This window comes from Carcharodon carcharias, chromosome 5, assembly GCF_017639515.1.
Source record: "Carcharodon carcharias isolate sCarCar2 chromosome 5, sCarCar2.pri, whole genome shotgun sequence".
Lineage (NCBI taxonomy): Eukaryota > Metazoa > Chordata > Chondrichthyes > Lamniformes > Lamnidae > Carcharodon > Carcharodon carcharias.
In genome coordinates this window covers 33300672-33327855 of record NC_054471.1, presented here as the reverse complement: position 1 = coordinate 33327855, position 27184 = coordinate 33300672, and the positions used below count along the sequence as shown (strand labels likewise).

Below are 27184 nucleotides of genomic sequence, written 5' to 3'. Positions count from 1 at the left end.
AGGGGCAAAGAGTGAGGAGAGAGGGAGTGAGAGAGTGAAGGAGAGGCTGGGAGAGGGGGAGAGTGTGAGAGGGAGTGAGAGTGGAGGTGGGAGAGGGGGAATGTGAGAGTGGAGAGAGGGTGTGAGAGTGAAGGAGAGAAGGTGGGAGAGAGGGAAAATGTGTGTGTGAGAGAGAGGGGGAGTGAGACAGTGGAGAGGGGGTGGGAGTGTGTTTCAGTTTCTCTGAGATTTGGGGAGGTAGAGGGTCTGTCACAGAGTGCTGAACATGTCAGGGTGGAGAGGAGAATCCTTCACCAGCTCCCAGGTACGGATTTGAGTTCCTCCCGACCTTAGTGACAATAAAAGAGAGGGAGAGAGAGGGACAGAGAGAAAGAGGAGGGGGGAAAACAAACCCCATCCACAAACTAACTACACCCAGGATATAAATGGAAGCTCAGCGGTGAGATCGAGCCGGAGTCCCCGAATCTTCCTGTGAAGCCCAGAGTGTTGAAGTGACCGCGAGTAGAGAATGAATCTTTCTGCTCTCCGGGCTCCCATCGCCAAGGACTGTTGCACATGATGGGGCACTCTGGCCAGAAACTTGCGTCCTGCCTTCGCGCCTAGCTGCCAACTAAGGCTAAATGCTCCTCTCTGAAGGTAAGGCTCACTCTAAACGTAAAGAGTAATGTGCGGCGAGCGGATTCAGCTCTCCAGAATCCCAGTGTAGCCCACTCTGGGCTGCCCCTTCTCCCCATTTGCAGTTGGATACACCTTGTTTCTCGGCTTTTGGATTGTAACGTGCCGCACGGTGTTAAAGGCAAAGTGCTAACCCTGTGCAGGATAGCTGCTTGCTGCGTATTGTTCAAGCCTTCCTGGGAGCCAGTGCTCGGCAGCGCTGTCTGTTCCCCACAGGGAAGCTGCAATCACAGCACGGGAACCGCAATGAAAGTGCTCCTCGCCGCCGCTCTGAAGTTTGCCAGCAACCAACTTCAAGCAGCTGGGAACCCGAGCAACAGAGTGCCTTGTGTGATCCTGGGAAATAGACTTGTGGTTGCGGAATTATATCCCCTCGCACGCACCCTTTCATGTTTATTCTTTCTAGCAACAAAATCCGATTTAGCCACACAGCGATGTGACAACAGTATTAACTCGGAAACAGCGGATCAAATGAGCCGCCTCCCGACTCTGTGTGTGTGTGTGTGTGTGTGTCCCGCAGGGTTGTTTTCTATCATGCCCCCGTTACCCTTCGTCTGTCAAGCAACTGTCATAGTTTTTGCAAAGTATTCACAGCACAGAAACAGGCCATTCGGCCCAACTGGATCCTGCTGGGTGCCTTATGCTCCACAGCAGCCTCCTCCCAGCCTAGTTCAGCTACCTAACCCCATCAATTTACCTTTCAGCCTTTTCGAGCCTCCCCTCACATGCACCTGACCTATTCACCTCAACTGCTTGCTCCTTGCCGTGGTGAGTTTGCACATTCTAACCACTCGCCAGTAAAGACATTTCCCCTTACTTCTTTCATGGATACATTAGTGACTACCTTATATTTATAGCCCCTAGTTTTGCTCTCCCCCCACAAGTGGGAACATTTCCATGTCGACTCTCTCAAACTCCTACATAATCTTGAAAACCTGGACCAGGTCGCAAACTCAGCCTTCTCTGATGAAAAGCGTCCCAAGCTTTTCCAATCTTCCCTGCTCGGTATGGCCTCTTTGTTCCGATATTGTTCTAGTAAATCTTTTATTTCTTCTTGCACCTCGTCCTGTGCCTAAGAGTCACGGGGCTGATTGACCTTAATCAGCTCAGAATCAAGAAGAGGGCAGAGTGAGGAGTTATTTTCCTGACAAAAACACATTGCTTTTGGCTCCAGGGACTTTTAACTATTTCCGTGCTACTTCACAATAGACCTGTTCTTGTCACTCACACAAACTGTTTTGGACTGAAATTAATTTAAAGTGGCCTTTGGAAAAATAGACCGGAGCCAGCAATATAAATATATTTTGACTCTTTCATGGGATATGGGTGTTGCTGGCAAGGCCAACGTTTATCACCCACCCCTAATTGCCCCTGAAAAGGTGGTGGTAATTGATAACATTTTTGGCTAACCATCATGGTGCGCTGCAGCACATTCGGCCCATCCTACCTGTGCTGGGTCTTTGAAGCACCTGCCTCTCTTAGCCTTGCCACAGTGGTCCAGCCAGCTGTTACATTCAGTTTAATTCCACACCAGATTCTTTAATGAACTGTTTGAGCTGGTTGCTTTTATATGGTTAGTGATCTCACATCAGACCAAATAGGAAATAGTGCCCACCAGAGCATGCAGTCCATCATAGTGGCACAGCATACCTTCATGCCAGAATGGGGGGTAAAACATTACACAGTTTTGGGCTCTTACTGAAAGACAGCAGTCTTATGCACATGTGTAAATGCTATTCTGGTCCTCCACCCAGTTCACTGAGACACCTTGCTGGGAATTAAATTTCTGCTGTTATCAGTTCACTCCTGTTAAGCACAGATCTACCTTATTCAGCTGTGAGAGAATTCAAATGAAAGTTGTGAAAAAAATTGTTGCATAAGAACTGTCTGTCGGGTATTTTTACATAACGGAGACAAAGAGCCTTACAGCACAGAGCGAGGCCATTCAGTCCATTCTGCCAATGCCAGCTCTTTGAAAGAGCTATCCAATTAGTTCCACTTCACGTGTAGCCCTGCAAATCAGACTTATGACTGAATCTGCTCCCACCACCATTTAGTCAGTGCATTCCAGACGGGAACAACTCGCTGGGTAAGTAAAGGCTCCCCTCACTCTCCTCTCTGCTTCTTTTGCCATCACCTCTGCTCCCCAGTTACTGATCCCTCTGTCAGTGAAAACAGTTTCTCCTTATTTACCTAGTCAAAGTCTCTGTGATTTTAAATCATGAGACATAACCACATTGCAGGTGCCTCATTCTCACACTGCACAACCCCTGAGAGGGTGATTGCATTGTAGTCACAGTAGGTGGAGGTGGGGAGGGTGGGGGAGGAAGGGTGGGGGGACATTTACATACTGCCACATGGGATATTCACATCATTGCTTTCATGAATTATTGTTGGAATGTAACCATCACTAGCGAGGCCAGCATTTATTGCCCATCCTTAATTGCCCTTGAGCAGGTGCTGGTGAGCCACCTATGACTGAATGGCTTGTGAGGACGTTCCTAAGGGCAGTTTAGAGTCAAAGACATTGCTGTGGGTCTGGAGTGACATGCAGGCCAGACCGAGTAAGGACAGCCGATTTCCGTCCCTTAAAGGCATTTGTGAACCAGATGGGTTTTTATGACAAAGGCAAAATACTGTGGATGCTGGAAATCTGAAACAAAAACAAAAAATGCTGGAAAAACTTAGCAGGTCTGACTGCATCTGTGGAGACAAAGATAATGTTTTGAGTCCATATGACTCTTCTTCAGAGCTAAGGGGAATTCTCCCACTGCTCATAGATCCCAGGACTGCAGAAGTGGGAGAAACAAGCGCAGATGCGGATTCTCAGTCTTGATTGTTTAAGAGTCTCCCTCCTCACCAGCAAGCAGGCCATGCATGAAGGCTAAGACAAGCTTGGGCTTAAGAGGGCCTCTCCCCATGGTTGGATAGCCCACAGATTTTGACTGTCCAAGTTCACATGAGTACTTGGGTGAGGTAGCAAAAGGTATCCCAGTACCTGTGGAATTGGAATGCCTCTCACCTCTCCCCCACCACCCATTGTTCCTCTGTCACCCTCAGCCCCCTTTCCCCACCTTCACCACCCCTCACCCACCATCACCCCCTTCTCCTCTGCCAACCCCTTGCCTCTTCCCCACCACCTCCTGCTGCCCTGCTGTTGTCCCTCCAACCCCTCACCTTTCGCCCTTCCACCATCTCTGCCCTTTGCCACCCCCAGCTCCCCGCTTCTCCCCACCATCACTGCCCCTCCTGCTCTGCCATTTCCCTGACTCAACTCCTCCCCCCTCAATGCCCCTCTGCCACCCCCACCTCCAGCATCTCCCCTACCACCAACCCCTGCCCCTTCACTGCCAGCCTGCATCACTCCCTTAGCCCCTAACCCCGCCAACCCCCACCCATCATCCAACCCCTTGCCTCTCCCCAAACAATAACCCCTGTCCCACCCCAGACCATCCTGCCCCTACCCCATCACCACTATGCTCCCCCTTGAAGGAAGAAGAGGACTAAACAGAGAGCTTTGACAGAACAGAATTGGGGCTAAAAGTGTTACATTATAAGAACATAAGACCAGGTTCCTATTCATTTGAATGTAGAAAATGAAAGGGTGATCTAATTGTGTGTAAACTTATTAACAGAGCTGATAGTACCAGTAGAGAAATAATTTCATATGATGCGAGAGTCCAGAGCAAGAGAGAATAGGCGAGAGTTACAGAACCAAAGCAAGTAGATGAAGTGACGATACAGATACAGTCTAATTGACTGGTGGAACAGTCTCAAGGGGCTGAAAGGTCTGCTCTTGTTCCTAGGAAAGAGTTTCTTGCACTAACCACACCCGCCATTAATTCGACTCAACTCCTTCTTTGGTTTTAATTCCTACTTTTCTTGACAGTTTTGCCTTCGGGAAGAGCAGAAGATACTTGACTAATTTTGTTTCTTGCCAGCACTCCGATAGGATTAATTTTGTGTATTTAAATATTCATAAAGGTTTCCAGGAGGAACCTTGAGAGAGAGAGATAGGAAGAAAGCATTGTCAAACGATATTAGATCACCTTCATCGTCATTGTGACATTTATATGGAATCTTAATGCATTTAATATTGAAAGGGAACAAGGGATGTCCACAAAATAACTTGTTGTCTTAATCCTGTGAGGAGCCCATCCTTATTCCTGCAGGAAAGATTCACATCAAATCCAAAATCGTGGTATGGGTTTATTTCTTTAAAGTTATTACTTTTTCGCTTGAGTATTGCTCTGGGATTGTTCTCTTGCTGTTTCATGCTTGCTATATATATCTTGTCAATGCCTCTTTTTTCCTCCATCTCCCAGTCTGTGATTCTCTCTCTGTTTAACTCTGAGCTAGTGGCAGGCCTAATCCAATCTTGTCCATTTGAAGCCTGTGCTATTTTAACTCCCAGGCCTCATTTACACCCCACTGCCCTATTGCCTGCCCGAAATGGGCTGCCAGAGTCAAAAGCTGCCCACTGATGCCCTCCCCTTCAGAGACCCAGCACAGACACAATGGGTCAAATGGCCTCCTTCTGTGCTGTGACCTTTTCTGTGATCCTGTTGGTATAATCAGAGGGTGGGGTGGGGAGATGGCTGTGGGTGAACACGGGGACAGGGAAGGCCCAGGCCTTCCCACATTAAAGCAGTGATTTCACTACCCAGTATCTCATGGGCTGTTAAGATCAGGACAACCCGAGGTGGTGAAAGGTGCTCCAGAAATCCAAATCTTTCCTTTTCCTCTTTTTTGGGGCCTGAAGGAACACTCTTGCTTCTCCTTATCCTGAAAAATGAGATTTTCATGTTCCCTCCATGCTCTCTCCTTCTTTCTTGACTGCTTTAACCGATGGGCGAGTCATGCAGATGCCTAAGCCACCTAAACAAAGGGCCCGAGTTAAGATGGTGGTGAGCAGGAGTTGAGGGGCAACACGGTGTGATGTTTTCAGAAACAAAAACAGAAAGTGCTGGAAAAACTCAGCAGGTCTGGCAGCATCTGTGGAGAGGGAAAAACAGAGTTCACGTTTTGAGACCAATATGACTCTTCTTTGGAACCCTCACAAATAAATCACTGCTTCACCTGGAAGGAGTTTTGGGGCCTTGGACAGTGAGGTGGGAGGAGATGAAGGGGCCAGGGTTACACCTTCTGTGATTGCATGGGAAGGTGCTGTGGAAAGGGGATGAGGTGCTGGGGGTGATAGAGGAGTGCACCAGGGTGACATGGACGGAACAGTTCCCTCGGAATTCTGACAGGGGGGTTGAGGGGAACATGTGTTTGATGGTGGCATCATGCTGGAGTTGGCGGAGTTGGCAGACGATAATCTTTTGAATGAAGGGATGGGTCGAGTAGAAAGTGAGGATAAGGGGAACTCCTATCATAGTTCTGGGAGGGGTGGGGAGGGGTGAGGGCGGAAGTGTGGGAAATGGTTCGGACATGGTTGAGGGCCCTGTCAACCACAGTAGGGGGGGGATCCTCAGTTGACGACAAAGGAAGACATGTCAGAAGTGCTGCTGTGAAAGGTATCAGCAGAACAAATGTGACAGAGACAGAAAAACTGTGAGAGTGGGATTGGGTCCTTACAGGAAACGGGGTATGGGGATCGAGATAGCTGTGGGAGTCAGTGGGCTTGTAATGAATATTAGCAAACAATCTGTCCCCAGAAATAGAGACCGAGAAGTCAAGGAAGGGAAGGGAAATGTTGGAGATGGACCATGTGAAGGTGAGAGAAGGGTGGAAATTGGAAACAGAATTGATTAATTTTTCCAGTTCAGGATGCGAGCTGGAAGCGGCACCCATACAGTCATCGATGTACCAGAGAAAGAGTTGTGAGGGGGGGCCTGAGTAATACTGGAACAAGGAATGTTCCACATACCCCACAAGAAGCAGGCATAACTGGGGCCCATGCGGGTACCCATAGCCTTTTATTTGGAGGAAGTGAGACAAGTTTAAGGAGAAATTGTTCAGTGAGAGAACAAGTTCAGCCAGATGGAGGAGAGTAGTGGTGGATGGGGATTGTTTGGGCCTTTGAAGAAGCAAAGAGCACTCAGACCATCCCGGTGGGGAACGGAGGTGTAGAGGGATTGGATGTCCATGGTGAAGAGGCGGTGATTAGGGCAGAGAACTGGAAATTGTTGATATGATGTAGGGCATCAGAGGAATCGCAAATATAGGTGCGAAGAGATTGGACAAAGGGACAAAAAAACAGGACATTTTCAGAGGCAATTCCAACCATGTGACCACATTGCTACCACTGAATGAGGGGATATAAAATTAGTCCCTTAAATCCTGCTCTCCACCTATCTCTCTGTGTTTCTTCATGCTTTGTGTCTGCATTTCTGCCTGCCTCTCTCCATTTGTCTGTTTCTCTCTCTCCATTTATTTGTGTCTCTCTCTCTTTCCGTTATCTCCATCTGTCTCCATCTGTCTGTCTCTCTCTACTTATATATATATATACATATAGATAGACATATATTCTCTCTATCTGTCTCAATCTAAATTATTTTTCAACCACCAGTTTTGCCAGGCGCTTTAACACAGTCCTTACAGTATTGGTTCAGTACCGAGTAAACGCATGAAGATTTCAGTTATGCCTTTGGCAGGGTTAAGAGCTGCTGACTACTCTGTACATCAACGGTTAAACATTCCTAATCTGCACTCACTGATGAAATGCGGGATGGATTCATTAATTCTTCTGTAGTCGTAAGGGTCGCTCCCTTTTTTTTAGTGGTCCTCACATGTTTGCAGCTTATGTTTTTATCTTGCTTGTTTGCAGGCAGTTCACTGAAAAATATCGGTGGTGCACATCATATTGTCTTGTGTGAAGCATTGGGGGATGTTTACTGTGTTAAAGGCACTTTATAACTGTAGAATTCTGGTATCGACAAATTCTGTGATTTTTATTTTCTCCCCTAAGTTTTATCTCCTCCACTCCTTAGGGCAAGTTGGCTGAGAAATTTGTTGATGCTGTACCTATTTTACAGGCGGAAAACATAGACGCCTAAATATTCAATATGGCAGGTGGCACCTAGGCCCGCAGCCTGAAAAAGGCATTAGTCTTTTCACACAGAAATAGAGGAGGCTAATGTCTGCCCCAGGACCTTGCCCTGAAATTGTGTAGCTGCTGTTACATTCAGGAAGGCTAGGACTGCAGGTGATGTAACCTGTTGTCCTCAAAGGGAAGGCTGGAAATCACCTGAATGTGGAGAAGGAAGGAGCAGGATCAATGACCAGCCCCAACCTTTGAGCTCCCGATTGCTTCGCCCCCTCCCGATCGATTCGCCCCCCTCCCGATCGATTCGCCCCCTCCCGATCGCCTCGGCCCCTCCCGATCGCCCAGCCCCCTCCCGATCGCCTCGCCCCCTCCCGATCACCTCGCCCTCTCCCGTTCGCCTCGCCCCCTTCCGATCGCCTCACCCCCTCCCAAACACCTCACCCTCTCCCGATCGCCCAGCCCCCTCCCGATCGCCCAGCCCCCTCCCGATCGCCCAGCCCCCTCCCGAACGCCCAGCCCCCTCCCGATCGCCCAGCCCCCTCCCGATCGCCCAGCCCCCTCCCGATTGCCTCGCCCTCTCCCGTTCGCCTCGCCCCCTTCCGATCGCCTCACCCCCTCCCGATCGCCTCGCCCCCTCCCGATCGCCTCACACCCTCCCAAACACCTCACCCCCTCCTGATCGCCTCGCCCCCTCCCGATCGCCTCACACCCTCCCAAACACCTCACCCCCTCCCAATCACCTCACCCTCTCCCGATCGCCTCACCCTCTCCTGATCACCTCACCCCTTCCTGATCAAAATCTGGGAGTCTATGTCCTTGAATAACTGAGCAGCCAGGGTTTAAATGCCTTCAGACACTACATTCTGTGCAGCATCAATGTATATATTCAGGATTTTTCAGATCCCTCAGTCCTCACTATCTCTATCATCTCCTCCAGCCTGACATCCCTGCGAGACATCTGCACTCCTCTAATTCCGACTTCTCGAAATGACCTTTTCCTTCTCCCCATCACTGCAGCTGTCCATTTAAGTGCCTTGTTTCCTGAGCTCTGGAATTCCCTCCCTAAATCTCCCTGTCTCTCTCTGCTTTTGTTCACCTGCCTGTCCTGTGCCCAGTCGGCAGATGGATCCCTAGAAGTGCATGTGGGTTACCCACGAGGAACAGGAGTAGGCTATTCAGATTCTTGAAGACGAGTCATGTTGGATTTGAAATGTTGGGTGGGATTTTCCAGTCCTGCCCATCGCAGGGATCGTCGCAGGAAGGACAGAAAATTTGACAGACCAGCCAAAGGTCCATTGACTTTGGGTGGGAATTCCTGGTCCCGTGGTAAGCAGGACTGGAAAATCCCTCCCGTTAACTCTGTTCCCATCTACACAAATGTTGCCAGACCTGCTGAGTTTTCCAGAACTTTCTCTTTTTATTTAGCTTCTTGAGACTGTTCCAGCCTTCAGTGAGATCATGGCTGACCTACAGCCAAACTCCAGATACCCCCCTTCCTTTGTCCCATCTTCCTGAATAACTTCAGCTGACAAAGATCTATCATTCTCAGCTTTAAAAGTAACCATTGATGGAGTATCAATTCCTTCTTGTGGAAGACAGTTCCAAACTTCTACCACTCTTTGTGTGTAGGAATGGTTCCTAATTTCACTCTTGAAAGGTTTGGCTCTTATTTTTTGACTATGCACATGAATCCTAGACTCCCAAAGCCAGCAGAAATGGTTTCCCCCTATCTGCTTAATTGGTTCCCCTCAATATCTTGGAAACTTTAATCAAATCACCCCTTAACCTTCTAAATTCCAGAGAATACATCCATAGTTTGCGTAATCTCTCCTTGTAATTTAACCCTTGGATTCCAGGCATCGTTCTGGTAAGTCTATGCCGCACTCTCTCCAAGGCCAATAAAAGTCTAGTGCCCAGCAAGTTCACGTGATTCCAGGGTAGGGGGTTTTATAGCTGAAACATGACTTCTACCCCCTTGTATTATATTCCTCTAGATATAAAAGCCAGCATTCTATTAACCTTTTAATTGTTTATTTTTAACCCCAGTCATGACATTTTAATAATCTATATATCTGGATATCCAAGTCTCTTTGAAGCTCCATTGTCTGAATCGTTTCAACATTTAAAAAGTACTTACAAACCATTTAGGCTCCTCGTTTCATTTCAGGTGCCCACTTTGGATTTACCTTGTGTTTGTGAGTGGGCCCGAATTGACTTCATCCCCCCCTCTATCTCATTCACAATTGTCACACTAGCCCTTTAACCTGACCGAGCGGACCCCCACCCTGCTTGCGTTGACCTTTGCTCCCAGGGAATTGATGCTCCCAAGCAGCCACAGCCTGGAAAATTGACTTTGTATTTCTTAATTTAACAGACCATTGATGTTAATGCTTGCAGGGCTAAAACTAAAATAAGCAGCTGCTTTGTGCTTTTGCCATTAGAGTATATATAGCTACTGTTATAATCACCCTGTATAATGAATATTTAAACACTTAGATGAAGTTGCTGTGTGACCAGACAATAGCCCTGTGTTTATTTTAATCAGCCTACTAGCTTTGTAAAATAGCAATCACTGTTAATGTTGTACAACACTAACTTTACTGAGTCTGAGCACTGCTTTGAAATCTGTCCTCAAACATAGTGCGGAGGTCAAGAAATTTCAGCAAATATCTTGCAGAGAAAGAACAGCCCTAAGTGTGAACTGATACGTGCAATCACATTAAATATCTGATGCTGTTTTCTTATTCTTCTACCTCTTAATAATAGATTATTTTATTAAAGGGAAAACTAATTTGTAAACAGGCAGAGCTAATAGTTGGAGAATAATTCAATTTCATAACACAGCTAAGTCTCTCTCAAAGGAACTGTAAAACAACACAATATATTAAAAAGAGCCACCTATGTTTAAGATAGTGTTGTGTTCAGAACCATGCCTCCTTCATAGCTGAATGTCAGTTCCTTTTAACCATGGTGCATTCAGATCTCAGTGTCTGTCCCTTTTAACCATGCTATCTTCATTGTTGAATGTCTGCCCTTTTAACCAAGGTATTCAAAGTTCGGCGTCTGTTCCATTTAACCATGTTATAATCTCTGTGCCTGTTTTATTTAAACGAGTTATAATCTCAATATCTGTCCCATTGAACCATGTTATTTTGTCAGTGTTTGCCTCATTTAACCAAGTTATATTCTCAGTGTCTGTCCCATTTAACCATGTTACGTTCTTAGGGTGGAATTTTACAGACCGCCCTCACGGTGGGTTAAGTGGCCAGTTGGGGGTGGGGGTGGGGGTGGGGTGGGGTGCGGGGGACGAACAATGCAGCAGCCGCCAAAAAGTAGTTTTGCCCGCCGATGTAAAATGGCGGTGGGTGTGCGTGTTCCCGCCTGTCATGGCAAGTCACCATTCCCGCCAGAAGCCGATGTGAAACCACTTGCATCCCGTTAATGGGATGCAGATGATGGCCTGACCAGACTAGGAGTTCCATTTTAAGGTTTACGAGAGCAGTTTGGGACCAGCACCAGTTATTTCCCCGGTTTTACTGGTTTACCTCCCGAGCGGCCAGTCACCCGGGCGGAGAGTGGGCTTTCACGCTGGCCCAGAACAGAAGGTGGCGTGCGCATATCGGCACTTACCCGGAGAAGGCCTGGGGCAGCCTGCAGAGATCAGGATGGAAGCCTCTAGCAACCGTGGACCCGGGAACACCGCGTGCAATGCTGGCTGGGTGGGCAGAGCAGCAACCACGCGGGTCCTCCTGGCGCAGCAGCTTCCAGGAGGTGGATCTTCAAGGAGCGGGTGGTCTGCTGCAGGAGGTACAGCTGGGCAGCGGTGGTCTTTGCTGGGGGTGGGATTAGATGGGGAGGAGAGAAATAAAGAGGTGGGGCGGGTGTGGAGGCCTAGGGGGTGGCAGGGGAGGCTGGGAGTGGAAGGTGAAAGAGAGGGAGATGATGCGGGCGTTGTCAATTGGGTGAGGTGGTATGGAGCAGGAGGATGGGAAGGAACGTGCTGGAGTGTGGGCTGGGGTCTGGTGTGCAGGCGTGAAGGGGCATGGGGAGAAGAAGGAAAAGAGGTTCAGAGGGAGGGGACTGTAGTGTCAATTGTGGAGTGCCGGGGGGGATGGGCATACTCAAGGAACTGGCAATAGGAGGGATGGTGAGGGTTAAAGGGGGCAGCGGGAGCTGGTAGCATGGGAGGGTGATGGTTTAGTGATGGCAGGTGAAGGGACTGTGAGGGTTGTTGGAGAGGATATGAAGGGAAAGATGGATTCTGGGGATTGCCAGAATGAGGGGGTCAGACCTGTAGGCACAGGAGTGAGCCCCTTGGGAAGGTTGGTGTTGTGTTTCACTGTGGGGCCACTTTGCTTGTGCACTGGTTTCACACTTTTCTGTCGGCAGGCGAATCGACTACAATACACTGCAGACGCAGAGACCAATATGAAATGAAGCACATACTATTTATTTACACAAACAACAGAGTTTTAACATGATGTGTGCTTCTCCAACCAGACCCTGCTCTACACTAACAGTAACATGGTGGCCCACACTACACAGCTATTGGGCCTTACAGTCACGTGGTCAATCTGTTCACAGTCTCTTAAAGGTGTATTACACCTCAGATTACCACCTCCCTCCCCCTTTACTTGAAAGTACATTTTCCAATATATTAACTGTTTACAAAAATGAACTATTTACAAATTTAGTCTCTCAAGAGGCTTTCTCAAATGTGTCAACCATCATATTTCTACAACTTAGGACGGTTTATCTGAGGCTTCCCTTTCAGGAGTTATCTGTCCACTAGGCTCCCCAGTAGGAACCTGTAAGTTTGCCTCTTCGACTCTCTAAGGCTCAATGGGTCCTGCAGGTACTCCCAAAGCAAGAGGAGTTTCCTCTACCTGTGGTGTAGACTCCAAAGGGGATGTGTGGCGCAACTTTTCTTGTGGATCTGTTTCCTGTTTCCTGAGGTGATCTACATGTCTCCTGATTACCCGGCGTTACACCGATATATTCCAAGACAGGGATCCTGTCATTGCACTGACTTCGCCTGTTAGCCATTTGGACCCACCTCCAAAGTTCTTTGCAAAAACCGCTTCTCCTACAGTGAAGTTTCTTTCACAACTGTGGTAACCGTGCTCATTTTTCTGAGTCTCCTGACTTCTTTCTACCATCTCCACTAAAGTTGGCCTTATGAGGCTTAACCATGCCCTGGGACATCTCTTCATTAATAACTCTGCGGAGGAAATTCCAGTGGTCATATGTGGCGTAGTTCTGCAGCTGAGCAGGAAGCATGATAGCTTTGTTGCTATAGAGTCCCCCTTCTAGTTTTTCCATTCTGGCCTCGAAGGGCTGGACAGCCTGATCGGCCAACCCATTGGATGCGGGATTGTATGGCGAGGTCTTGACATGTGTTATGCCATTGTAAATCTTTGGAACTCCCCGCTAGTGAATGCCGTTCCATTATCAGGCACTGTTATCTCTGGTAAACCGTGTGTCGCAAAACTCTTGATGCAATCTATCTATGGTGGCAGCAGATATGGATGATCGCACCTCATGTACATCCATCCATTTGGAATGAGCGTCAATAATTAAGAGGAGCGTTGTGCCCAAAAAAGGCCCCACGTAGTCAATGTGGAGGCAGATCCATGGTCTTCCTGGCCATTCCCACGGATACAGTGGAGCAGAAAGGGGCAATTTCTGCACCTGTTGGCACTGCATGAAGCTCTTGACCATGTTTGCGGTCTCAGTGTCCATCCCTGGCCTTCAGGGATGTTGTTGCGGACCAACATTTTCATTCTGGAAATGTCGGGGTTGAGCGCTATGCAGTTCTATTAATAACGGCTGTCTTCCTCTGGGAGACACAATGACTCTTGCTCCCCACAGCAAGATGCCATCCTGGCAGGTGAGCTCGTATCTCCTGTTAAAATAGAGCTTCATTTCAGCTGACTCTGTCTTGTTAGACCACCCCTGCAAAACTTGTCCCCCGACGTGAGACAAAACTGGATCGCGGTCTGTCCATTCTCTGATCTGTTTGGCATTCACTGGTGATGAATCCAGAAAGTCTTATAACAAGACAAGTTCTTTGGGGTTGGGGATATTCACATTGCTGTCCTTCAGGGGTAATCAGCTCAGTGCGTTGGCTTTGACAATCTGGCTTCCGGATCCGGTGATAAAAGTTTATTCGTAAGCAGCTAGAATCAGTGCCCATCTTTGGATGTGTGCCAAGGTGATTGGGGGTGTTACCTTATCTTCCCCAAACAAGTCTAGTAGGGGCTCGTGGTCGGACATGATTGCTTAACACCAAATACAATGGATAAGCCTACTTTTTCTATTTGTGAGTATCTTCATTCTGCCAAACTGATTGTTCTTGAGACCTAGCCAATGGGCCGTTCAGAGCATCCATCATCTGGTGGGAGAGTACTGCCCCTACTCCATAAGGAGATGCATCGCAGGTTAAAATCAATTCTTTCTTTGGGTCAAAATGTACCAACAGGGCCAATGAACGTAATAACTGCTTTGCTGTCGTAAAAGCCTGTTGTTGTCGAGCTTGCCAAGGCCACCTGTGGTTTTTCTTGAGTAACCTGTATAATGGAGCCAGTACTGTCGACAAATTTGGGAGTAAATGACCATAGTCGTTAACCTTTCCCAAGAAGGATTTGAGTTCTGTAGTATTTTTGGGGGCTGGCACTTCATGAATAACTCTCACCTTGTCTTCTACTGGGTGAAAGCCCTGCGAGTCGACCCTATGACCCAGGTAAAACACCACTTTTCCTTGGGAGATACATTTTTCCCTTTTCAATCATGCTCCAGCTTGTGAGAAATGCTTCAATCCCCTCTTCCAAGTTAGCCAGGTGTTCTTCATCAGCTAGTCCTGTTACTAGGACATCATCCAGATAAACCACCACATAGGGTAGACCATGGAGTAAATTTTCCATAGTCTGTTGGAAAATGGCACAAGCTGATTAGACTCTGAAGGGTAACCGGGTAAACTGGTATAACCCCCCATGTGTGTTGATAGTCACAAAATCCCGAGAGGCCTTTTCTAGCTCGACTTGCTGGTAAGTGTGGCTCATGTTGAGTTTCGTATATGTGGATCCCCCTTGCCAGTTTGGAACACAATTCATCAATTTTTGGTATAGGGTGCCTATCAATTGTGGCTACCTTGTTAACAGTCAACTTGTAGTCCCTGCATATTTGCACTCTCTGGTCAGGCTTCAGTACTGGAACTGCGGGTGCTGCCCATTCGGAAAACTGTACAGGTTGTAAGACTCCCAGCCTTTTCAACCTGTCCAATTCAATATCCACCTTTTCTCCTAATGCATAGACGATTGGTCTCACCTTCAAAATATCTGGGGGTTGCTCTGGAATCCATGTGGATTCTGACTTGCAGTCCCTGAATCTTCCCGAGCTCTTCCCTGAATAAAGGGACATATTTCTGTAATAATTCTTGTAGGTCTTTCATTCTGAATTGGAAAATCTCGGTGCACTCCAATTTTATTTCCTTAAGCCAGTTCCAATCATATAGAGTTGGACCCCTCCCCACTCCTGCTACCCCCTGCTACTACTATCGGGTAGGTTAGCAGACCGGTCTCAATATTGTACTGGAACTTTGCATATACCTTTCACTTGAATGTTTTCACCAGTATATGTCTTCAGTCTGACATCTGAGTTTTCTAGCTTTAGTGGATGGCCTCCACTCAGATACTTAAATGTGTGTTCTCCTATGACTGTCATGGATGTGCCTGTGTCCATCTCCAATCGAAGGAGTTTTTTGTCAGGTAGATTGGCTCTGTTTGACCCATTTTTAAGTTTTGTAGTGAGTAACTACCTGACTCTGTTTCTTCTGGTTCCTCCATTATATAAATTTCACAACCTCTGCCTTTTTCTTTGAACTTTGGCCTCAATCTCGCTTTACAATATTGCGTAATGTGCCCATTGTGTTGACAGTAGAAACATTCGGTTCTTTTATATTGTTGTTCGTTTGTAGGCTGTCTGGTTCTAATTCTACTACTGTGAACGTGGTTTTTATCCATTAAGCCATTGCCTTTTGCTGGTCTGTTGTTAGTGGCATCTGTTTCCCGCCTTTCTGTGGAGCTCTGCGCTTCCGCAACATTTCTAGCCGGTGCCTCCCTCCTGACGGGAAGAATGGCGCCATTTTGTGCTCCCTTGATTTCTCCTGAGTTGCTGACCATTGCAAGCGCCAACTCCAGGGCTTTACTAAAATCCAAATTTGTCTCAGATAGCAACCTCTTTTGAATGGCGTCTTTGTTAGTCCCACACACTAATCGATCTCTTACTATGTAGTTAATCGACATCCCGAACTCACAGTGCTCTGTCAGTTGCTTTAAGGCTGCTACATAGCAAGCAACTGTCTCTCCACTCGAATTAAATTTAAGACGCTGCGTTGTTACTGAAGGTTTCAGTTGGAAACGGCCCTTCACTAGATTCACAAATCATCAAAGCTCTTGGAATCTGGGATGTTGGGCACTGAGAGACTATGAATTAGGCCATACGTTTTACTGCCACATGTCGATAAGAGGATCGCTCGCCTCTTTTCCTGCCCCGATTTGTCGTTGGCCAAAAAGAAAAATGCGAAGTGTTCAATATAATCTTACAACTCATCAGTGGTCTGATCAAACAGTTCAATGTGGCCATACTGTGCCATATTGGAGGGTGATGGCTTCGACGACCACGGTGAGGGTTTACAATTGTATTATAGTTCCAATCGGCCTGCAGGCAGGGCTGATTCACTACAGTTGGGTTTTCACTGCTTTGCTTGGTGTCGTCAACTGGTGGTGATTGGCCTCGTCACCAGTTGTTACGTTTTGACTATGGGGTCGCTTTGCTTGTGAACCAGTTGCAAACTTATCCATCGGCAGGCGAGTCGCTTACAACATACTGCAGACGCAGAAACCAATACGAAATGAAGCACATACTATTAACTTACACAAACAACAGAACATTAGCATGATGTGTGCTTCTCCAACCAGGCCTTACTCTGTGCTAACATTAATATGAGAGCTATTGGGCCTTACAGTCAGGTGGTCAATCTGCTCACAGTCTCATAAAGTGTAGTACACCTCAGATTACCACAGTTGGGGACTTTGACATTAACCTCCATGGTGATGGGGGGAGGGTTGAAGAGTAATGGGGGGAGGTCAAATGCTGCACCAAATTATTGTGTGTTGGGGGGGGGGGGTAGAGTGTGGGTGACGGGGTGAGGGGTAAAGGTATTCGACTCAATGCTGTAGATCTGCTCCAAACTATGCAGAACCTCATGGTTGAGATTTCGAGATGCTGTATGGAAGTTGAGTCATCGGGGTGGGCGAGATGCAGGTCATCTCAACTGGACAATTAAAGGGGACCCCAGCATGTAATACTTACAATGCTAGGGCCTGGGGACAGATGAGAGTGTGAAGGGCAAAGGGTCAGTTTGTGCAGGAAACTTCTTGCACATGGCTCACAAGGGCTCTGGCAAAGACCTTTGCCTCCCTTCACATGCCTGATTCTGGGGAATATAGACCAGGGCTTAAGGACAACCAGCAAATAAACTACATCAGACATCATTAAAGTGCAAGTGTACTTTATTTACAAAAGTGTCATAACATTAACAATTATAGTGCACCCATGCAACCACATGTGAAATCAAAACTTCTTAATCCTCCGTTCCCTGTCACTTCTTCTAGGTGCACCCCCGACATCTGCAGAAGGGCTGGGGGCAGCCTGCTGACCAGTTTGCCTTGTTGTTGGAGGACCTTGGCAGGCGTCCTCTGAAGACCCAAGGCCTGGAAGATCCCGGCTTACTTTGGCTGTCCTGCCGTGGGGCAGCTGCTCCCTCTGCAGTCAGAGAGGATGATGTTGAAGGGGTCATGGGAAAAGGGGATTCCAAAGGGCCAGACACCCTTAGAGAGTCCTGAGTAGAGGTCCCAGGGATGTCCAGCAGTTGTACCCCCTCTCTTTGGGTGCCTGAGGGCCCCTGCTTGATTACTTGAGGGGAGGGGGCACCTGGAATGTGGTCGAGGTGTCCTGCCGCTACTCGCATAGCCACTGTGAAAGCTCACTCCTGGCTACAGTGATGGAGTGCAGGTCTGCGCGCGTTTCTGACAGAAACTTGGTGTTCTGCTGGACCAGGTTCTCCATGGCATTCGCCATCCTCCCCATCGAGACCTCGATGAGTGCACAGGTCGAAACCACTTAATCAGAGAGCAGGCAGATGGGCTCTACTTCACGTGCTACTCTGCTGAGGGTCACTGCCACCTCTGCCTCCTGTTCCCCGCCTCTTGCTGCCTCTTCAACATCCTGGGCAGGGGCCGATGCCAGAGGCTTGTCATTGGACTCAGACATCGCAGGTGCCTCTTCCCCAGCAGTCCCCCAAGTGCCGCTGAGCTTGGCTAATCCTGTCTCTTCCTGCTGTGGGCATGTGTCCATGTGGTGACCACCAGAATGTGAGAATCTGCCTGAGCTACACCTAATACCCACCGAGGTGTGTGTCTGCATGGCGGACAGAGCAGGTGACTGCTGTGACACCTCTACAGGTGCACTTTCTTCCTCCTCTCCAATGTCCTTGGTCCTCTGTGGGCTGGTGTGACTGCTGGACAAGGCTTCATCCTCTTCCCTCGCCCTCTTCTTGCTGGCACTTGTAAATGAGAGAGGAGAGTACGAGTGTCTGCATGAGCTGCCACCAACATGGAGGAACATGTGACCCTTAGGTTTCTATGTGACATGCATGGATCCTTACTGGATGCAGGCCACCTGCTGACCTCTCTATCTCCGCAGGCTTGGTCAGGTTCCCCCCAACCAGCTCGGCTGCTCGCCCCCCGAAGTCCGTATGGTACTTGAGGTCAGGCCGGCCCCTTCCCATCTTCTCCCTCTCTCTCTCCTATCGTTCCTTAACTTTTCTTGCACAAAGAGAGAAGATGGATTTGAGAGCTATCGGGTTTCATATGTCTTTCTCATGATTCCAGTCTTACAAGTAACCCACTGGATTGGGTGCCATGTGATTGATGTATTGCAGGTTGTCCACAAGGGCTCTGGGGCAACGCCTTCCAGAGCAGTGAAAACATGTGGATAGAAGGATAAGTCTCACCGAGGCATGTCATTAGCGGTGCTTGCCCTCAACGGCTGACCCCTTCACTCCCTCCCCCCTTCCAGACAGCCTGTGAGCTCTCTGTATGGAAGGGTTAGGGACCCACAGTGGCCTCTCCAACTACAGACTAGATGGGCTGCAGTGGGGCCATGAGGCATTGCGTTATGATGCTGCCACTGAAGCCCCTGTCCCCTGTACCACTCATTGAGGTGAGTGAGGGCAGTTGAGGGCTCATTTACCCTGGCAGCACGGATGAGGTCATTCATGCATTTCCTGCCAGTGGAGGCCCTGGGCACTGACCACACTTGATACCCGGGTTGGTCTGTCAACTCGGCCTCCTCCTTCCACCCTTTGGGTAGAGGACGCCCCTCCTGGCCTCCCCTGCATTCAGCAGGACTCCCAGGGAGTGTCACTGAATCTGGGAAGCGGAGCTGCCTGTAATTGGTGGGCCCTTTCCTCCTTGAACAGTGGATCAGTTGATGTCCGGGTGCCTATTCAATATGGCACCTGGATATAACAGCACCATCCAGCCAACCCTGCCATGCAAAACATCAGGAAACCCCTGAGTGCGTAATTTATTAGGACTTCATTGTACGATACAGCACAAATTCTCACTGGTCTCTGCGTCAGGAAAGACTACCCGTTCCCACCCCTCCATGGGACTTATCCCCAGAATGGAAAATTCCGCCCTTGGTGTCTGTCCCATTTAACCCTGTTATATCCTCATTGTCTGTCCCATTTAAACCTGTTATATTCTCATTGTCTGTCCCATTTAACCATGTTATATTCTCATTGTCTGTCCCATTTAACCATGTTATATCCTCATTGTCTGTCCCATTTAACCATGTTATATCCTCATTGTCTGTCCCATTTAACCCTGTTATATTCTCATTGTCTGTCCCATTTAACCATGTTATATCCTCATTGTCTGTCCCATTTAACCCTGTTATATTCTCATTGTCTGTCCCATTTAAACCTGTTATATTCTCAGTGTCTGTCCCATTTAACCATGTTATATCCTCATTGTCTGTCCCATTTAACCCTGTTATATTCTCATTGTCTGTCCCATTTAACCATGTTATATTCTCAGTGTCTGTACTATTTAAACATATTATATTCTCAGTGCCTGTACCATTTAATCATGTTATATTCTCAGTGTCTATCCCATTTAACTGTGTTATATTCTGCTTGTCCCATTTAACCATGTTATATTCTCAGTATTTGACCCATTTAACCGTGTTATATTTTCAGTATCTGTCCCATTTAACCATGTTATATTCTCATTGTCTGTCCCATTTAACGGTGTTAGATGCTCAGTGTCTGTTCTTTTGAACTATCCCATCTTCAGTAGGAATGAATCAATTTGCATTGATACAAGACCATCCCAGAGCAGCTTACAGCCACGGCTGACACACCAAACTGCATGTGAAGGAACTACAAACTATATATTCTAGCAAACAATAGCATATCAGAGAATTTCCAGTGCGGAGGCTGGTACACCATCTCTATATTAATGTTGCTCCACCACCCATCATTAAATCAGCACATTTTCAGAGCTGCTCTTGATTAAATTGCAAATAAAGGACTTCCAGAGTCCCACTTCCTGAGCAAGGTCCCTGGCTGTGATCAGATCTTCGAGTTGGTCGAGCCTATTGAATTTTACAGCACAGACGGAGGTTATTTGCCTCATTGTGTCCTTATCAACCATTTGCTATGAGTAATCTAAATCTAATCTCACTGCCCACACTCTCCCCATATCCCTGAATATTCCTCACCTTCAGATGTTTATCCAATTTCCATTTCAGATTGCAATGGGTTCTGCCTCAGCTATTCTTTATGCAAAGACATCTCAAGCTTTGACAACCTAACTGCAAAAAGAAATATCTCTCTCCTCATTCTCCTAGTGCTCATTTTCAATTGATAGCTATTAATTCTGCACCAGGGAACATGGTATTTTCCTATTCAACCATCTAAACACTTCTTAATTGAAAAAAAAAATCCTCTTTTCCTTCTCTGTGCAGTGTCAATGGCCCCCTTATCCCATATCGAGTTCCACTTAATCCCTCCCCATCAGTGTTCCATGTACCTCTTCTTCCTTTGGATGGGCCTCGCCCATTTTGACTCCAAGGTGAGGTGAGGCCATTGTGGTCTCAGGCAATATGTCCATGTCTATTCTGTCTACTCTGCCTTTCAGTCACTAAGCCTCGTCTCTTGGGAACACTTCCTTCTAAACTCGTAGCCACATCTGGCTACACAAAACATCCTTCAAAATCTGTTTTCTACCATTTGATTAGTTCCTCTTCTATTTTTGCTTTCAGGCCAGTCATCTTTCTTTGAAAATAAATTCTCGGGAAGTAGGCTTCGTTGGCTGAGCCAGCATTTTGCCCGCCCCTAATTGCCCTTGAGAAGTTGGTGGTGAGCCACCTTCTTGAACCACTGCAGTCCATGTGGTGTGGGTACACCCACAGTTAGGGAGGGAGGGAGTTCCAGGATTTTGACCTGGTGACATGAAGGAACTGTGATATATTTTCAAGTCAGGATGGTGAGTGGCTTGGAGGGGAACTTCCAGATGGTGGTGTTTCCATCTATCTGCTGCCCTTGCCCTTCTAGATGGCAGTGGTCATGGGTTTGGAAGGTGGTGTTGAAGGATCTTCCTCTGCTCACCCTCAAGAAAAAAGCTGAGATCTTTCCCGTCAAGGTAGCTGCTATTGAAATGCAAATTGCTCTATTGGACCATTACTCCCTCAAATCATTCTTTCTAGGTTCTGGTTTACATAGGAGAATTGTGAAGTTCCCTAACTTTGAGGATAGATTACAAACCAACCATTTAAAGAAGCACTCACACCATCAACTCTGTTACATTTAAGAAAAAGCAGAATGTGTATTGACTCCATTGTAGCAGCCAATCACAGAATCATTACAGTGCAGAAGGAGGCCATTTGGTCCATTGAGTCTGCACTAGCTCTCTGAAAGAGTATTCTACCTAGTCCTACTCCCCTGCCTTATCCCCAATGAAATGAAGGTAGGACAAAACTCACTCAAGCAGTCTGTTTTCATCCATTTACTCAGCATAGAGTCTGGTTTGAATAGCATACTACCACAAACTGAACTCATAACTAAAACTGCAGCAGAGGCTCCCAATATTCTTACTCCAGAAAAATGCAGTGGGTGGAGGGTGCAAATTTAATCCAAAATTATGGTGGTGATTAATGGGGGGAATTACCCTGTCCCCTCCATCCTGACCGGGTCTTGTGGGGTTGCTAGATGCACCCTTTGAAAATGCAACAAAATAGGCAAGATGCTTATTGTGAACAAGACATTGTTGGTATTTGGCTGCCTTGGCTGACTCTTTCAACGCTTTAAAGTGAAGACTTCGTCAGTAGTAGTGGTGGGGAATTAATAGCCTGAAGGAATTATTGAGGCCGGCAGTGAGATGGAGGTGGATTAACCTGCACAGAGTCTGTAATGACGTGAATGGCAGAACAACCTGGGTTAATCACTGCCTTTCTGATGTTGTTCCAGCTCGCTTTCTGACAGGCTCAATAGGCTCTTGCGATGAGTTCCTCCAGCACTTGCTGTTAGAACAAAATGAAAACAATGTTGACAAAGTAATCGGGAAGGGAAGGCTAATCAGATTTATGTGTGATTTTCTTTTGCGTATGTGTGAGGGATCTTGGGGTTGAGGATTGAAACATTTCACACACTCAAGCAACGTTTGTCGGCATCAGACACTTCCAGATTAGACTTATGAAGCAGGTTAGGTGCAGAAGAAAGCTGTCTCTCCTTCTGTTCTAATAATGCCCAGCATCCTGGCCTACGATGAACACCCGCTACTGCACCCACGTGGCATTTTCCACTTGGAGTGTGATTACCACAGGGGCAAAATTCTACAGTAATATTCCTGTCGTGGAATCATAAATGGCTACAATAGCAACGTGCATTTATAAACCATCTTTAATGTGCTAAAATCTCCCAAGGCATTTCTCAGGAGCGATTACCAAACAAAATTTGACACCGAGCCACGTAAGGAGATATTTGGGCAAAGATTGGCCAAAGAGGTCGGTTTTAAGAAGCATTTTATTCTGCCCAATCATGGAATGTGGGAGTTGTCGGCAAGGCATTTATTATCCATCTCCAGTTACCCATGGGAAAATAGCAGTGCACCATCTTCTTAAACCACATCTTAAAGGAGGAAAAGGGGGTGGAGAAGTTTAGGGATAGAATTCCAGAGCTTAGGATCTAGGTAGCTAAAAGCACAGCCACCTGCGGTGGAGTGATTAAAATCAGGAATGTGCAAAGAGGCCAGAATTCAAGGAGAACAGGGATCTCAGAGGGCTGTAAGGCTGGCAGATGCTACAGGGATATGGGGTGGTGAGGGATTTGTAAACAACAATGAGAATTTTAAAATTGCTGCATTGTCAGAGCCAATGCAGGTCAGCAAGCTCAGGGGTGATGGATGGATGGGAGTTCGTGTGAGCTAGGACTTGAGCAGAAGAGTTTTGGATAGGTTTAAGTTTATGGAGGATGGAAAAAAGAACAATGACTTGCATTTATGTAACTCCTTTCCAAAAACCTCACTTTCCAGCCAATGAAATATTTTTGAAGGTTTTTATGTCTTGGGTAAATGAGTTTGTTGGCCAACCGAACTCAAACTGCACACCTTCCTATGTTCTCATCAATTGCTGCTTGCAATCAGTAATGGGGAGATATTGATATAAGAACAGTGATGGCTTATTGTGTCAGAGGGCAGAGCACCAGATCATATGTGCTCACTCAGAAACCTCCAGAACTAGACTTACAGTTCCCAGTTGCCCACGCTGTAGTGATTCATCAGTGCTGTCACATGATCAGTACACTTACATTCTCTTAAAGGGACAGCATACCTCACTTTACCACAAAGGTGTAATCATTATTGGCAGAAACACAGAAACCAAGGACAACATGCTCCCACAAACAGCAACATGATAATGATCAGATGAATTTTTTTCAAGATGATTGAGGCATAAATATATGCTCAGAAATCTGGAATAACTCCACTGCTCTCCTTTTAATTGGTGTAATTAGACCTTTTACATCAGCCTGAGGGTGCCTTGGTTTAACATCTCATCGGAAAGACATCATCCGTAACAGCGCAGCACTGAGTTGTAAGCCTAGGTTTTTGTGCTCAAGCTTTGGTGTGGAACTCGAACCCACAATCTTCTGACTTAGAGATTAGAGTACTACCAAATAAGCCACAGCTGACACAGAAGATAAGCCAGCTCAGGAGAGCATTGGAATTATTTTAAAGTTCTTTAATAGGATGTGGTGCCATTGGCTAGGCCAGCATTTGTATGGTCCGACCCTAATAATCAAGGCTAGAGGTAGCAACGGCATGGACGTGGGCTTCAGCAGATACAGTGGTGGAAGGAGGCGTTCTTCATGATGGCGCGGCTCTGTGGTTGGGAAGTCAAGATCAAATACAACACAAAATTTGCAAACATTTTGGATCGGCCTCCAACTGTTGCCAGAGAATGGTGTGGAGTCAGTGACGAGAAAGCGGAGAGCGTGGTGGGGACCGAAAGCAAAGGCTTTGATTTTCCTAATATTCACCAGTCACTGAAAGCAAACATGCAGGTGCAGCAAGCAGTTAGGAAGGCAAATCGTATGTTGGCCTTCATTGCGAGAGGACTTGAGTACAGGAGCAAGAGTGTCTTACTGCAGTTGAACAGCGCCTTGGTGAAACTGCATCTGGAGTATTGTGTGACATTTTGTCCTCCTTACCTAAGGAGATACCTGCCATAGAGGGAGTTCAGTGAAGGTTCACCAGACTGATTCCTGTTGTATGAGGAGAGATTAGGCCAACTAGGCCTGTTTTCACTGGAGTTTGGAAGAATGAGAGGGGATCTCATTGAAACGTATAAAATTCTGACAGGGCTGGATAGACTGGATGTGGGGATGATGTTTCCTCTGGCTGGGGGTATCTAGAACAAGGGGCCACAGTCTCAGGATACGGGGCAGGCCATTTAGGGCTGAGATGAGGAGGGTGGTGAACCTATGGAATTCTCTACCACAGAGGGATGTGAACGTCAAGTCACTGAATACATTTATGAAGAAAATAGATAGATTTCTAGATTCTAAAGGTGTCAAGGGGCATAGGGAAGAGAGTGAGAGTATGGCGATGAGATAAAGCATCAGTCATGATCATATTGAATGGTGGAGCAGGCTCGAAGGGCTGAATGGCCTACTCCTGCTCCTATTTTCTATGTTTCTATGAAATTTCCGCTCATCCAGTTCTGGATGTCAGTCAAGCAGTCTGATCATTTAGAAACAGCGGCAGTGTGAGAGAGGTGAAGGAGAGCTGAGTGTTTTCAGCATACATGTCGCAGAACACAGAAGGAGGCAGTTCAGTCCATTTTGCTTGTGCTGGGTCCTTGAAAGAGCTATCCGATCAGCTCCAGCATAAAGACTCGGCAATTGGGAGTTAAGATCAGGAAATAATGCACAGGGGTGTAGTTCCTTCTGCCCATGAATGGACCATGTGGAAAATTTCCTTCAATGGGAACACTTACCTGGCAAAGATTTAAAATTAAACTAGAGATCAGACAACATTGCATCAACCTTCAGTTTCTGAAACTAGCTTTGAAGCTCCACCCACTTTCCCAGAATGCCAGCACGTAATCCGGATCAGACAAGAATAGTCTAATGCTGACACTCAACTTGCTGTTGATATAGCTGCACTAATGCTTGGGAATTGGAGCAATTACTCATCACCTTACTGCCAATTAGCACACCCTGTCCATGCCTCTGGGACGTGAATGGAGTCTTGTTGAAAATAACAACTGAATCTGCTTCCACAATCCTTATAGGCAGTGAATTCCAATTCATAGCAAGCAATCTACGAAGGCTGCCGGGCAAGCTGCTAAAAAGGCAGATGAGATCCTTGGCTTCATAAATAGAGGCTTAGGCTACAATGGCATGGAAGTTGGGCTAAACCTCTGTAAAAAAAAGTTATTTTGCCCAACACTGGACACTTCAGCACTTAATGTCAAGGCCTTGGAGAGGGTGCAGTGCAGAGATTTACTAGAACGATATTAGGGATGTAAGACTTCAGTTATGAAGCCCCGCCTTCACAAATGCCAGTTTTCAGCCAATTTGATTCACTCCATGTGATATAAAGAAATGGCTGAAGGAACTGGAGACTGCAAAGGCTATGGGGCCTAATAACATCCAGGCTGTAGTACTGAAGACTAGTGCTCCAGGACTAGACCCAACCCCTAGCCAGCTGTTCCAGTACAGCTATGACCATCAGCATCTACCTGACAATGTGACAATTCACCCAGGTATATCCTACCTATAAAAGGAAGGACAAATCCAGTCTGCACAATTACACTCCCACCCCCATTAGTTTACTGTCAATCATCAAGAAAGTGATGGAAGGTGTCATCAACAGTACTATCAAGTGGCACTTACTCATCAATAACCTGTTTATTAATGCTTAGTTTGGGTTCTTCAGCTCCTGACCTCATTACAGCCTTTGTTCAAACATTGACAAAAGAGCTGAACTCCCAAGGTGAGGTGAGAGTGACTGCCCTTGACATCAAGGCCTCATTTGACCGAGTGTGGCATCAAGGAGCCCTAGCAAAACTGGAGTCAATGGAAATCAGGGGAAGAACTCTCCACTGGTTGGAGTCATACCTAGCACAAAGGAAAATGATTGTGGTCATTGGAGGTTAATCATCTCAGTTCCAGGACATCGCTGTAGGAGTTCCTCAGAGTAGTGTCCTAGGCCCAAACATCTTCAGCTGCTTCATCAACGACCTCCTTCCATCTTAAGGTCAGAAGTGGGGATGGTTGTTGATAATTGCACAACGTTCACTATAATTCTAACTGTTCAGATACTGCAACAGTCCGTGCCTATATGCAGCAAGACCTGGATAGGTGGCAAATAACGTTTGTACCACACAAGTGCCAGGCAATGACCATCTCTGACAACAGTGAATCTATTTCTCCTTGACACTCAATGGCACCCTAAATCAAAATCCTGGGAGTTACATTGACCAGAAAATGAATTGGACTAGCCGTATAAATACTGTGTTAAAAGGGCAGCTCAGAGGCTAGGAACAGTGCAACGAGTAACTCACCTCCTGACTCCCCAAAGCCTGTCCACCATCTACAAGAAACAAGTCAGGAATGTGATGGAATACTCCCCACTTGCCTGGATGGGTGCAGCTCCAACAACACTGAAGAAGCTTGAAACCATCCAGGACAAAACAGCCCATTTGATTGGCACCACATCCACAAACATTCACTCCCTCTACCACTGATGCACAGTGGCAGCAGTGTGTGCTATCTACAAGATGCACTGCAGCATCTCACCAAGGCTCCTTCGACAGCACCTTCCAAACGTGTGATGGTTGTCAACTAGAAGAACAATGGCAGCAGAAACAGGGGAACACCACAACCTG

General features: G+C 47.0%; 1 protein-coding gene across 1 annotated transcript in view; it reads left to right on the top strand.

The window, feature by feature from the left end:
• Positions 1-593: 593 nt before the first annotated feature.
• Positions 594-27184, top strand: part of LOC121278201 (leucine-rich repeat and fibronectin type-III domain-containing protein 2) — a 162437-nt gene continuing 135846 nt past the window's right edge. The window contains exon 1 of the mRNA XM_041188380.1: positions 594-636. The gene's annotated coding sequence lies outside the window, so the exon portion shown is untranslated. The remainder of the gene's footprint in view (positions 637-27184) is intronic.